The 12,593-nt window shown below is 38.5% G+C and overlaps 1 pseudogene; it reads right to left on the reverse strand.

The window, feature by feature from the left end:
• Nucleotides 1-791: 791 nt before the first annotated feature.
• On the reverse strand, nucleotides 792-1,685 carry LOC143687888 (geranylgeranyl pyrophosphate synthase pseudogene; annotated as a pseudogene).
• Between the last annotated feature and the right edge of the window lie 10,908 nt (nucleotides 1,686-12,593).

A 12,593-nucleotide genomic window follows, 5' to 3' on the forward strand; every position in this document is an offset into this window, starting at 1 on the left:
AAGGCTCCATCCTAAGATACTTTTTCTCTACACCCTTTTTCATTTTTTCCCAAATGAAAAGACATCACTGTATTCAGATACTAATCATTTCGGGGCATACACACACACAAAACCTTGGGGGAGCAAGTGAATTTCACTAAGTAGAGCCTCTCTAAGAGCAGGATTTATGGAATAGGGAAGAAGGGAGGAAAAATTGGAGGGTGTAAAAAAAAAAAGAGAGAACCAGAGTGCTTATTGTTTATCATTTCCTTTTCATGGAAAACTTTAGTGAGGGGTTTTCCAGGGAAAAAGAGAATGAGAAATCCTAAGCAGCACCATTTAGAATAAAGGAAGAGTTTCTGTGGTGTCTGGGCAATCTAGTCATAGAAGCAAGGAAGTGTTTCTATGAACTAGGAACTGGGATAGATGAATTGGGAACTGCCAATATAGTAAGGATAGGAAGTGTCTGGGTAAAAGTTCCTGGCAGCTGAAGTCTATTTTATTGACAGACCCAACAGAACATTCATGGTATTAGGACAGAGTTGGTTACAAAGTCCCGTCACAGCACATTCTGACATTCAAATTAAACCTATTTGAATGTGGCTCTTTTCAATTCCTTCAACTTTGTATTATGGTGATTATCTGTACAGAGGGGTTCTAAATTGAAACTACTTCATTCACATCATCCCTATGTACTCAGTTTTTAGAGACCAAAAGCTTAGACCAATTTTTCTAAAAGATAATAGGCTGAAAGATGGGTGAAAATAAAACCCAACTAAAATAAGCTGTAATGTCCAGTCAAGAATGGCTTGTTATTCATTTTCTTCTTTGAACATCTTACTTAAGTGCTTTTTTAGACCTACGAGTTCAGGGTTCCCACCATGTGCGTCAATTTGTTTATAGGCTTTAGATTCGAGCTCTTTAAGGGTATTTCGAGTATATTCAAAAGAACCTACATTTTCAAGATAATGTACACAATATTTTTTAATATCTATGTTTTAGGTTCTCTGGCACAAGATATTATGCAAGATATTTTGCTTTCAGGCCTTGACCAAATAGCATGAATAGTAGGGAATGAGAATTTTCCCTCTGTTAGGTTTTCACAAAACCTTTTGTTTTCACTATATTCTTTGGAGCACAGATTAGCATAATCATCCCTAACTTGAAAAAAAGAGCCCACATGTATTAAGTAGTGGCTTTAAATCTTCTTTGTAACCAGAGAACAACTGCATGAGACCTACTGCTAATCCAAATAGTCCACCCGTCTTTTGCAGCACCATAGCTTTATATTCTTCTTCAGTGGGACAAGTGTAATTATCTCTCCAGTAAATATCAAGACCTTGTCCCTGGTGGAGTTCTAAAAGCTGAGGGGTAAAAAGTTTCACTGCATCCGGGTGATTAAGGGTTAAGGCTTTCTCTAAACCAAGGAAATATACATAATTGGCAGAACTGAAGACAGATGGAATTCCATAGATGCTGTGTGCCACTGGAAAGCCACGTCGCAGTTTTGACTTATCTTCAGTAGCATCAATGAGTAAACTGGCATTATGCAACATTTCTGTCACTTCAGTGATAATCTGTAGCTTGTCTTCTGGAACTTTCAGCCAATGATTAAACGCCTGTGAAAGTTTGGTTTTCACTTGCTTACCTGGTAACTGAAGTAGGTACTTGTAGAGTTCTAGAAGACTTTGTTGTGTCTTCTCCATTGTTTTTACTTCAAACCTGACAAATGTGATGTGAAAGCGCTGAGTGAATCCTTCCATTCAAACTCCGGGGGATCATGCGTCTGAAGAAAACAGAAAACTGTCGGTTCAACGATGATATCACGGTTTTCCCGTTGCCGGTCCGGTAACAGTAGAACTGAGCGTGGATTTCCCACTTTATAGTTCAGATCAAAGCTCCTCCCAGTGACCACATGTATCCCTCCCCCTACTTCACCACAGAATTCTCCACCCTCCTCGGTGGCCAGCAACACCGCATTACTCGGTAAAGATAAATATCTTTAAGGAGCCCTTTTTAAATGTAAATACATCATATTTATTCAGCCTCCTGTTGGTAGACATTTATATTGTTTCCTTTTGCAGATTATGTTGAATGAAACTGTTATGAACTTCCTTTACTTGTCTTTTGATGAACCGATTGTTTTAGCTTCCTCAGCTGCTCGAGCAAGTACCATGCAGAGGGTTGGCTTTAACAATGGGAATCTGTTAGCTCAGTTTTGAGGCTAGGAGAAAATCCAAATCAAGGTGTCATCAAGGTGATGCTTTTATCCAAAGACTGGCATTCTGTGCTGGCTACCAGTGATCCAAGGCTCTGGACTCCTTTGTCACATGCAATGCATATGGTGGCCTCTCCGAAGGGGCCCGTTTTAACAAGCATAACTAACACACTTGCATAACTCTTTATCCTTTATAGAGCACTTGCTCATGACTCATTTACACCCCATAATAGCCCTCAAGATAGGCAATATAATCAACATCCTTGTTCCATGGATGAGGAACTCTGTGCTGGAAGGTTTTCTACTCCACACGCTTCCACTGCTGCCTCATGGGATTTGGGGGAATGTTAAATGAATTGATATTTTAAAAAGCATAGAATAGTACCTGACTCAGAGTAAACAATCAAGAAATATTGTCTGTTTTTATTATTGTTATGCAGAAAAATTAAATTTTGTCCATCTTAGTTATGTGCTAACCTTGATAGTAGAGGACTTTATTTTGCAAAGTTTTTTTAAAGGACCTACTAAAATCCTCCAAAGAGTGTAAAATATTGTAGTGTGAAAGATTAAGCAAAATGAGCATTCAATTTCCCTTGTGAACCCTGGGATCCAAATTACTAGGTCAGGGACATCCAACAGCTGCTGTAAAAATATAAAACACCTTCAATTCAATTAATCAACAAACAATGTCTGTTAAAGGTTTTTATACCAGACCCTGAGAATACAAGTACAACAAATGTCCCTGACTTTAAGAAGCACGCCCTCTGATAACAGATAAACATGCAAAACAGGAAAAGTGCTGTCACAAAGGAGAGGCTGTGCCATGATGGATGCACTTAAAGAAGGGTACTGAGGGAATTCTAATAGACAAAGTTTAAAAATGAGGAAGAAGAGAGTCAAAGAAAACTTCAATAAAAGAGCGATCATATTTGGTTAGGTCTTGATGGGTGAGAAAGTATTCACCTTGGGGAAACGTGGCAGAAAACCACACTGGGTAGTGGGAACATTGCTAAGTTCATGCCATGTATGGGAAACGAAAAATTAAACATGGGTGTAGCATTGAGTGAACTGGGGGAAACTGCAGTTGATGAGAATGAGCCACAGGAAATATATCACAACATTATCTCCCCACTGCTTTTGAAGTACAACTCCTCCTCTGCCACACCCCACAGTAAGCTCCTAATGGGAGTTGTCTTCTTCACAGCGTACCCACTTGTCCTGGCCAGAAGGAAGCATTCAGGAAAATATTAAGTAGAGAATATGATTTCTTCCCTCTCTTTATTTTTTCAAATGTGTGTGTGTGTAAAAACAACGTTAAGCTGAGAAAGACGTAGATCAGATTTGGGTTGAGAATGATAGAACACTCTGGCAGTTTGCTTATTTCTAGATAATGGACTATCTTTATTAGGGTGATTTTTTTTTAACTTTTGTTTTAGGTTGAACTCTTTCAGAAGCAAACCTGGAGACAAAGATGTTAATGCAAGTAGTCTACTGGAGTTGATCCTAAAAGGCCCTGCTGGTGAAGTGGGGAAGTGAGCTAGGAAGGGTATGGTTGCCAACCAATGGTATGTTAATGCCTACTAAGGGCAACTGGGACTCAATCCTGCTGCAATGCTGATGAAGACTAAACAGTCTGCAGAGTTATCCCAGCTGAGGAGTGAAGAAGCTGGGATATTTATCCTCCAATCACAGCCATGATTGAACAAAGGTTTCTCCTGAGGATATTAACTCTTTGACACATCTTTCTTGCCTCACTGTAGAACTTATAGAAAGGTGCTTGCAGTGTTATGCCACAGGTATGTATTGGAACAATTCACATCAGTCATACAGAGGAAAGTTTGAGTTACAGCTAACTGGAGACTTGGAAGGATGCTTTCTGATCCTCCCAAAAGATGAAGGGATGGGAGATTTGTAATGAGCTGCTAGTCAGCCTCTCTCCCTGGGGAGAGTGGTGGGGCAAAACAAGGCAAGGCACCAATAGTGTTTTCTACAACTTTCTTTTTCAAACTTTTAATATTGTCTGAAATTTTTACTTTGAACTTCTTATAATTAAAAAAAAAGACAATTTCTTAAGAGAATGAAAAGACAAGCCACAGATTAGGAGAAAATATTGGTAAAATACATACCCAAAAAAGAACTTGTGTTCAAAATGTACAAAGAATTCTTAAAACTCCACAATAAAAAAAACAATCCAATTTAAAAATGGGCAAAAGATCTGAACAGACACCTTGCCAAAGAAGAAATGCAATAGGCAAATAATCATATGAAAAGATGGTCAAAATCATATGTCATTAGGAAATTGCAAATTACAACAATAATGAGATACAACTACATACCTATTAGAATGGCTAAATTCAAAATACTGATACTAAATTCAAAATGCTGATGAAGATGTGCAGTAACAGGAACTCTCATTCATTGCTAATGGGAATGCAAAATGACACAGCCACTTTGCAAAAGAGTCTGGTAGTTTCTTACAAAGCTAAATGTAATCTCACTGTATGATCCAGCAATCATGCTCCTTGGTATTTTCCCAAATGAGTTGAAACTTTATGTCCACACAAAAACCAGAACACAAATGTTGATAACAGCTTTATTGGTAATTGCCAAAACTTGGTAGCAACAAAGATGTCCTTCAATTGGTGAATGGATAAACAATCTGTGGTATATATGTACAATGAATAGTGTTCAATAATTTAAAAATTAGCTGCCAAGTCATGAAAAGCACGGGAGGAAACTTAAATGCACATTACTATGTGAAAGAAGCCAGTCTGCCAAGGCTACAAACTATATGATTCCAACTATATGACATTCTGGGAAAGGCAAAAGTACAAAGACAGTAAAAAGATCGGTGGTTGCTAAAAGTTCAGGGGAAGAGAGGGAAGGATGAATAGGGAGAGCCCAGGAGATTTTTAGGGCAATGAAACTATTCTGTATGATACTGTAATGATGGATATATGACATAATACATCTGTCAAAATTCATAAAACTAGACAACATAGAAATGATATGGTGATGATAGTGTGAGTTTTTTATTATATGCCAAGAATGGAATGATTGTATGGTAAGAATGTTCATGTTTGTATGTTGTTATGTTAAAAAAAAGAAAAAGAAAAAACTAGACAACATAGAGTGAACTCTAACGTAAACTATGGACTTCAGTTAATAATGACATATCAATACTGGCTCCTCAATTATAACAAATGTACCACACTAATGCAAGATGTTAACAATAGAGGAAACTGTAGGGATGAGGAATGGGCTATATGGGAACTTGGTACATCCTGCACTATGTTTCTATAATTGTAAATCTGCTCTAAAAATAAAGACTATCATTTAAAAAATAACTACAAAAATTAAAAAAAATAGCTACAGCTGTGTAGAAAAAAATAAACTATGACAAATTATAATACATAACCAAGATTTCTAAATGGAGAAGATCATGGATTTATTTTGTGTTCTAAATAATATTAAAGAGTCAGTGACATTAACTAGTGACAATACTAAGCAACTTTTTATGCAGTTTGAAAGAACTGTATTCATATTCTATTAGTTGTTCTAGGCCTAAGAAAGGTAGACATATAGAAAGGCAAAGAGTTTTATAAGTACATGTAAAAGCAACAGAAACTTTTAGTTTAATGTTGGTTAAACTGACAGTAAATGTAGTGCTTTAGGATATTGTGTCGTGCAAGATTACTAATGGGAAACAAACTGCATATAAGATTTCCCTGCATGAATACAAAACCGTTTGACAGAAAGCCTTGCATAGAACAACAAAAACAAAGAAAGTAATGAAAAAATTTTATAACTAAGGAAATAGGCATAACCTTTATCAAGAGGGTAAAGTGTCTCTCAATACAAAATGTGGCCACCCTTATTTCAAGCGCACTTAGGTAATAGGAAAATATACTGTAAATGGAGGAAGCATCTCTAGATGATAGAAAAACACACTGCAAATGGGGAAAAAGGCACAGAAAGCACAGGAAGATCTAATTGAAATTAATGATACATCTGAAACATAGCCAAAATTAGATTTAACTTTATCCTACTCAAAGACATAAGAACTGACTACCTTGGGGCCTGCGCCAAAGAACAAAGCCTTTGTGAGGACTTTGGCAATTGGGAGTATGATTGATCATCCTAACAAAAGGCACAACATTAATAATAAAGGCATCAATGACACAACAAATATATTTAAAGATCATTGCCTCAACTTGAGGCCAGCAAAGGCCCAGATGTATCACTGCTTTCACATTTATTTATAGATCAATTTCTCAATGTGATAAACAGTTGGCTTGTAAACTCAAAATACTGAAAATCACAACATATAATATGATTTTTTTCCTTTTCTTTACTATACAAGAGACATCAACATAGGTCTATGACCCAGAGACAAGTCCTTACTCATCTGATGAATGGTGTCAAATGATAAGCTTACACTACATCTAATTTCTAATAAACAATAGACTCAAGACCTTTGTTGACAAGCTCAGCTAAGACACCAAAATTTTACTAGAAACGTCTCTCATGGAAATGTCTTTCTTCAAGTCTAATTTGACCACATTTCTATAGCGTACTGCTGTCCCAACTCTGTCAAGAGAAAACTTGGTCCTCGAAGATTTGGGATTAGCCCATTCCATATATAATTAATATACCGAAGGGAAAGACTCAGGTTATAATGGCCTCTGAAAGTTCATTTTTGCCCCCAACATATCTGCCTTGGACTTACTCATTCAACAAATATTTGAGTGCTTACCATGTACCAGAAATTGAATTTATACCTGGGTATAAAAATATGTGCAATAATAAGATGAATGAGACAGAATCAGAGTTCTTCTCTCAATGGGTTCAAAATCTAGTATGGGAGGCAGACATGCACATAAAGAATTCCAATAAAATATGGTAAGCATTACAATAGAAGTATGTATAAGGCAGAGGCTCGGGAAGGAGAGACTGACTGCCGTGGGGAAGCAGGAAACTACTTACCAAATGTAAGGAAGGGTTTGTCAAGCAGAAGAGGGGACCAGCGTGTTCCAGTGGAGGAAATACAAGATATTAAAGAGGCCTTGTGTGCTCTGCCAAACATAAGCTTCTGGGGCTAGGAGGTGGGTGTCAGGGTGAAACCCTAAATGGGCTTAAAGATCCAATAGTAGTGGGGTCTTGCATTCCAGATAAGATTTTGGATTTGGTTCTGTAGGCTACAGAGAGCCACTGAATGATGTTAAGCAGGAGAACAACAAGATGAGAGTTAAATTTAGAGAGAGCACTCTGGCAGCAGCAAGTTGGATGGATTGAAATGGACTAAAGCTAGGAGTCCAGTTAGAAATTCCCAGAAGTTGAGGCCAACATACCACCTGAACTGAAGCAGAAGTGATACAGGGGGAGAGGAAATAGACTCTGCAGTCCTCAGAGTCTGATTGCATGTTCTCAATCAAGTTCTGATGGGATGGGGACACTTAGGAGGAATTCTGGGGTAACTGGTAGGTTTTTACTGGGGTGGCTGGGTGGTGCAATTCATTGTGAGCATAAACGCTGAAGAAGGAAGGTTTGCATAATTATGTTATTTACAGGGTCTCTATGTATGTTGATTTTTCACCTATCAGATTGGTAAAGATGAAGTATTGAGAATATTCAATATAGAAGAAGGTAAGGGGAATAGGTTCTCACACTCTTAATAGGAAAATAAACTAGTTCAACTTTTGGTTGGAAATTTGGCATTATTTGTTAATTAAAAAAAAAAAAAGGCAGAGAGACTTCCAGGAAGATGGTGGAATAGGATAGGCAGAACTCACTCCTCTACCGTGAAACAACTAGAGAACAGGCAGAAAATGACTAAATCAGCAGTTCCTGAGTCTGGATAATCAGAAAGATCTCTGTATTATATAAGGAAGACCTGGATGGAAAAGTGGAGAAACTAGGACTGAGAAACTGGAGTGAGTGTACTCAGTCACAATTATCCTTAAAGTCTGCCACCATGCTATGGCTAGATCAGGCAGCCAAAATTCAGCAAACCTGTGCTTCAGAGTGGTGGGGAGGCAAATCCTCTTAGACCCACAGCTTAGCATTCCCATGTGGGAACCCGGGAGCCAATAGACTCAGCCAAAATCAGAGACCCTCTTGCAGTGTCCAGTGCCAAGCCCCCATCCCTGAGGTAGGCTTCCACGGACACCTGGACTTGGGGTAGTCTGGGAAGCCCTCCCTTGGAGAAGAGGGGATGCAGAGCAGAGCTGATCTGACAATTGGTCAACAAGAGAGACACTCTGGGTCCCTCTGCCTCGATCTTTTCTACATAGGGGCTCAGGCCACTCACTGTGTACACAAGCAGAGAGGCAGGGACAAAGGAGCTTCAGTGCAATGTTAGGTGCCCTTGCCCTACCCCTGAGGCAGTCTTCCTGGCCAGCAAAAAGCACAGCATTCCTGGGCTGTCTGCTAGCTGGTGAAGTTGAACCTTCCAGTCCCACAGTCCAGTCGTTCCACACAGGAGTCAGGGAATCACCAGACCCATTGTACCAACAAGTCAGTCTTTGCCATGGTGCACAGTGCCTATCCCTCACCCCTGGAGTGATGGTTTCCAGCACACCTAGGGGCCTGTGGCCTTGACTAGATTTACACTTGGCTGGACCATGCCCAAAGGGCTGCCACAGTCTGGGAGAAGCCGAGTTGGAGGGAAGAAGTGACCCAATGCCACCATCTGCCGGGAATACAGGGAAAATGCAGTCTGACAAGCTGCTTCTCTGTCCAGCCTTCAGCAGACTTGAGAAAGGGCTGCTACCCCTAAAATAGACCCTGACCTTGGTTTGGCTTGGAATTACTGACAAACCAGGTGCCAAAGCAGACCTTCAACACAAACCCAAGCAAAACAAAATGTTAGATGAATGAGGGAGATCAACTTTCAAAATGACATTATCAAGATAATCAAATGCTAAGAAATCAACAACAAAAAAATCACAAGCCATATGAAGAAAAAAGAAGATATGGCCAAGCCAAATGATCAAAATAAAGAGCCAGAGGAGACCAGAATTTGGAACAACTAATCAAAGATGTTCATATAAATGTCCTAAATAATTTCAGTGAGCTGGCTAAAGAGAGAAATATCAAAGAGACACTAGAAGAGTATAAATAAATATTCAAAAGAGTAAATAGAAAAATAGCAGATCTTACAGAAATGAAAGGTACTGTGATCAAATTTAAAATATATTAGAGAAACACAACAGCAAACTTGAAGAGGCAGAAGGAAGAATAAGAGAACTAAAGGACAGAGCAACTGAATTTGAATGCACAAATGAACAAATGGTGGAAAAGATGAAAAATTTTGAATTGGATATCAGGAAAATGATGAACAACATGAAGCACAAAAATATAAAAATCATTGGTGTCCCAGAAGGAGAAGAAAAGAGTAAGGGCCAGAAGATTATTTGAGGAGATAATTAGGGGAAACTCTCCAACCCTTATAAAAGACATAAATATACTAATCAAAGAATCCCAACAAACTTCAAGTAAAATAAATCCAAATAGACACACTACAATACACATCCTAATTAGACTATCTAATGCTGAAGAGGAGAGAGTCCTGAGAGCAGCAGGAGAAAAGCAATTCACCACATGCAAGGAAAGTCAAATAAGACTAAACCCTGAATACTCACTGGGCAGAATGGAGGTAAAAAGGCAGTGATATGATGTATTTATTTCTGAAAAGAGAGAAATTTCCTGCCCAAAATTCTTTACCCAACAAAGAATTTTGCTGTCCTTCAAAAGTGAGGGAGAGTTTAAAATCTTCACAGATAAACAAATGCTGAGATAATTTATTAACAAGAGACCTTCCCTGCAAGATATACTAAAGGGAGTTCTGTCAGCTGGGGGAAAAAAATGCAGGAAAGAGAGACATTAAGGAGACTATAGAAATGATGATTATCAGTAAGGGCAACTAAAAAGATAAAAAGGGTAAAATACTAGCTCTGACAAATAAAAGCCAAGGGATAATAATGGATTAAGCAAGGACAGCTTTTACAGTAATTACATTGAATGTTAATGGATTAAACTCACCAATGAAAAGACACAGATTGGTAGAATGGATTTTTAAAAATGACTGATCTATATGCTATTTACAAGAGACTCACTTTAGACCCAAAGATACAAATAGGTTGAAAGTGAAAGGAGGGGGAAAGATGTTCTATGCAAGTTGTAACCAAAAGAACACAGGAGTAGCCATACTAATATCAGATAAAATAGATTTTAAATGCAAAGATGTTATAAGAGACAATGAAGGACAAATATATTAATAAAAGGGATAATCTACCAAGGAGAAATAACAATCATAAATGTCTATGCACCCAATCAAGTTGCTCTAAAATACATAAACACTGGCAAAACTGAAGGCAGTGATAGATATTGCTACATTAATAGCAGGAGACTTCAACACAGCACTGTCTTCACTATATAGAAAAACGAGACAGAGGATCAATAAGGAAATAGTGAGCCTAAATAATTTGATAAATGAATTAGACCTAACAGACATATGTAGACTGTTGCATCTCAAAACTGCAGGATATATAATCTTCTCAAGTACTCACAAAACATTCTCCAGGATAGTCACAAGGCAGGTCTTAATCATTTTTAAAATGTTGAAATTATTAAAAGCATTGTGTTAGTTAGATTCAGTTGTCAACTTGGCCAGGTGAGCATACCTAGTCTTGTTGCTGCGGACATAAGCCAATGGTAGGAACCTCATCTGTTGCCAATTACATCTGCAGTCAGCTAGGAGGCTTGTCTGCTGCAATGAGTGATGTTTGACTTAATTGGCTGGTGCTTAAATGAGAGATTGCAATGTAGTACTGCTAAGCAGCTCAGCATTCTTCATCTCAGCACTAGCAGCTCAGCCCAGGCCTTTGGAGATGGAGAAAGAAATCACCCCGGGGAAAGTTGTTGGAACCCAGGGGCCTGGAGAGAAGACCAGCAGAGACCACCCTGTGCCTTCCACGTAAGAAAGAACCTCAGTGGAAAGTTAGCTGCCTTTCCTCTGAAGAACCAACAAAATAAATCCCCTTTTATTAAAAGCCAATCCGTCTCTGGTGTGTTGCATTCCGGCAGCTAGCAAACTAGAACAAGCATTTTCTCTGGTCACAATGGAATGAAGCTGGAAGTCAATAACCACTGAAGAACTGGAACTTGTCCAGATATAGAGAGGTTAAACAGCATACTCCTAAACAATCAGTGGGTCAAAGAAGAAATTACAAGTGAAATCAGTATCTGGAAATGAGTGAAAATGAGAACACAACATATCACAACTTATGGGATGCAATGAAGGTGGTGCCGAGAGTGAAACTTATAGGTCTAAACGCTTACATTAAAAAGGAAGAAACATACAACTATCTGTCATGATGTACTTTTAAATGTATTGCTTTTATGTATATATGTTATTTAAAGAGAAGGAGGAGTGTAACAGAGAAGATAGGATTTAACAAATGAGTATGACTGCTGAATCATTATATTGATAGATATGTTGGCCTCCAGTGTCTTGGAGCAGCTAGAAGGAAAAAAAAATTATGGAACAGTAACCCACACCAAACTTTAAAATCTGTTCTACAACTACCTGTTAAAATGCACTTGGAAATTTATTGCTTATTTGTATATATGCAATAAATTTTAAATGCAATAAAATTTTTAAAAAATTTTAAATACAAAAACCAGTCTCTTTAAGAAAAAAAACATAAGATGGTGTGCAAGTTTGAAGGGATTTATGTACCCTAGAAAAGCCATGTTTTAATCCTAATCACTTTTGGGAGCAACCATTTCTCTTAATCCCTATTCAATAATGTAGGTTGGAAACTTGATTAGGATATCTCCATGGAGATGTGACACACCAATTGTGGGTATTATTTTGATTAGATGGAGATGTGACTCCACCCATTTCATGAAGATATTTGTGTCCCATGTAAATGCACACCAGAGGGTGACTTCGGCCGAGGTAGGTTTTAATAATCAAGTAGATAAGATGACCTGTTCTGTGAATACCAGTCAACCTCTTTCCCAGCAACTCCTGTCATTGCCCAATAGGCTCATGAAAATAGTGGTGATGGTGGTGGGGATGGAGATTATGCATGGGCTCAGCAACATGGACTTCCACTCACCAAGGTTGACCTGCTATCCCCCCATGCCGACCGCAGATGTAAGCAGCAAGAGATGAGCTTCACATGCCATTGGCTCATGTCCACAGCAACAAAACTAGGCATGTTTCACCTGGCCAAGTCGATACCTGAACCTAACTACCACAGTATTCCACATAGCATTGCTTCTAACCAAGGAAACCACTTCACAGCAAATGAAGTGTGGAAATGGGTACATGCTCATGGAATTCTCTGGTCTTACCATGGTCCACATCATCCAGAGGCAGCTGAGT

Source organism: Tamandua tetradactyla, chromosome 1 (genome assembly GCF_023851605.1).
Source record: "Tamandua tetradactyla isolate mTamTet1 chromosome 1, mTamTet1.pri, whole genome shotgun sequence".
NCBI lineage: Eukaryota > Metazoa > Chordata > Mammalia > Pilosa > Myrmecophagidae > Tamandua > Tamandua tetradactyla.